Source organism: Cervus canadensis, chromosome 5 (assembly GCF_019320065.1).
Source record: "Cervus canadensis isolate Bull #8, Minnesota chromosome 5, ASM1932006v1, whole genome shotgun sequence".
Lineage (NCBI taxonomy): Eukaryota > Metazoa > Chordata > Mammalia > Artiodactyla > Cervidae > Cervus > Cervus canadensis.
Genome location: NC_057390.1, coordinates 47733717 through 47736460, shown reverse-complemented (window position 1 = coordinate 47736460; position 2744 = coordinate 47733717). Strand labels below are relative to the sequence as shown.

The window sequence follows — 2744 nt, the reverse complement described above, 5'->3', positions numbered from 1 at the left end:
CCAGGGACAATGAGGCAAAGTAACAGCATGGAGGTCAGAAGTAACAGCTTCCAGCCATTCCCACCACACCAACCCAGAGAACTTGTGATCACAAGAGCCTCAGAAAGGCTATAACAAGGACAGCACTGAACCAAAATCAAAATAAATAAAATAGAGCAGGGTGGGGACATTAAGAAGGAAACTGGAGGGCAGGTGCGTAAGATGTGGGTCCTGCAGCCTTGTTGAATCTGGACACCACTCTGTGTAAAGAGACAGAAAGTAACTGTCCTTACAAAGCAAAAGAGCTCTGAGCAAAATCACAGCACACTGTTGACGCTTGAACAGCTAAGGGTCAGGGGTGCCAAACCCCATGAAGTGAAAAACACAAGGATAGCTTTACAGCGGACCCTCCTTATCCAAGGGGCCGTATTCTTGCATTCACCTGCCCGGGGAGCATATAGACTGTAGGACAGATTTACTGGAAAAAAAAAAAAATTCAAGTGTAAATGGACCCACACAGTTGAAATGCCTGTTATTCAAAGGTCAACTGTGTTTGAAAGCTCTTCATAGCCTGGCAAGTGTGATTCAAAGTATTTGAAATCCAGGGTTGTACGTGAACTTGCATGTCTGAAAGTGGCACTAGAAACACATGATTTCTCAGTTGGTTTGCAAATGCTGCCAGAGGACAAGTTGCACAAAAATTAGACAGACAAGGTCTGTCTCCCCATAGTATTTTCCAGTCCAGGGGAGGAGGGGTGGAAACTTACTCAACACATGTCTAAATGTTTAATTTCTAAGCCAGGCCAAAGGTTCACAGGTTCTAGCCTTCTCTCTCTCTCTGTCGACCTGGGAGGCCAACTCCCAACCTAAGGGCTCAGCTTCCTCAGCCGTCGTGCCAGCGCCCGAAGATGGGGGCAGCCCTGCAGCTGCTCCCTGTCTCTCCACTGCCAGCCCCGCCTCCACAGCCCCAGAGCCATGAGTCCACACACACACACACACACACCACCCACCGCACCCCCAGGCCACACCACGTGGAGCTGCTGCTGCCGGAGCCAGGAAGAGGTACCAATGGAGGACTCCAGTTAAGCCCGCAGGTGATGAGTTATGCCACCAGGTGCCAGTTTGGGGCTATTCCTGCCTGTCCCACCTCCCAATGTGGCAACCAAGGTCAATTGACCTGAAAAAGATATCTGGAATAAATTATTCAGAAGGAAGTCAGTTTTTAAAGTACCATATAGAGAACAATTTTTGATATAGATAAAACATAGTGAGATATCTGGAAATACATACCCAAAATCTGTGGTCTTTATTATCATTGAAATATAGCCATTTCTACTCCTATCTCTCCTCAAAGAATTATTTTTTATTGCCACTGTAGTGTGACACTAAGATATGACAGATGATAGGTACGATGGATAGATGATAGATATGATAGATAAGCAGATAGGTAATATATTATTGATAGATACGTAGACAGATGATAGATGACAGATAAATGGTAGATACATAGATAGATAATAGAGGGTATATAATACCGCTGTATCAATATTTCATAGTTTATCACTGGAAACAAAGGCTGGTGAAAGACATATTCTTCAGACACACTTAAATAACCTCGATGAGATGTATCAGGATACAATAGTGCTTGCAGTGAATTAATGATACCTGCAACCAGCTTCTCTATTGTAGCCAATATTAATTTTTTTAAATCCTTCATATTTTTGAGGTGGTGGGGGGAAGCCATGTCTTGAAGAGAACTTGCATAGAATCATAGATTTCTAATTTACAGGAGATAAAAGACTCCTTTCGCAGAAGATGCAATATACCAATCTTTATTTTCACCAGGAGAAAACCATGCTGATAGACTTAATTACAGTAAACACTTTGGCAATTAACTTCTGTCTCTCAGAATGAGATCTGAGTAATTCTGATGGCAAGAGGGCTGCTCTTGAGGCAGCTGTTTCTTCTTCAAATTTGAGTGATTTAATTCTTCAAATTGGTGAGGGTTCCTGGCTTCCAAAAGAGAGAATCCTTGGAACCATTTTAAAGAGGTCTTTGGAGGCATTCGGAGTGAATTACTTGGTTTAATCATATATGAAGATCTGTGTTTCCATCATCTTTCCCCAAAGCTGTACTTTGATGAGCATCCTCAGATGTACACGTGTTACTTATCCCAATATCTGAGCTCATCCTGTACATGTTATCGGTGCTGTGGTGTTTAATAACCAACCCTCCTGGGGCCAAGTCCTGTACAGTGATTTCTATTGTGAAAGTATTCCCCTGACAGCCAATGCAATTTCAAGCTACCCGACTGAGGCCGCTTATCACAGAGCTGGGAAGAGCAGTCCAGTAGCAAGCAATACATAATATACATAATAATTCTACTCTTCGGATATGATACAAGTGAGTAAACTTGAGAACATAGATAAAAGTAAAATGTGATAAACAAGGAGGAAGTGGTGACTTTTGAGGTTTTATTACCTCTAATTTAATGTATTTTATTAATTAAAATTTATAGTTTAATTTTTAAAATTTTAATACTATATTTTAATTACCAAATAGTAATATACGATTAATTGCATTGTGATCAGATTTAAATCTAATGCTACAGTTAGCCACAGATCATTCAAAACTGCAGAAGGAAAAAACAGTGGTTAGATGCCATGAAGTAGGTGGCAATGCCTTAACCGTATGTGAGCTGTTAGGCCCGAGAACCTCTTTCATCCTTGTCAAGGAGAGTGCTAACCTCTTCTTTCATACAACAC

The 2744-nt window shown here is 41.4% G+C and overlaps 1 non-coding gene across 1 annotated transcript; it reads right to left on the bottom strand.

Annotated features, from left to right (window-relative positions):
• Positions 1-2621: 2621 nt before the first annotated feature.
• Positions 2622-2744, bottom strand: LOC122442801. Its single transcript, XR_006269786.1, has one exon. It is a non-coding gene; the product is annotated as a U6atac minor spliceosomal RNA (small nuclear RNA).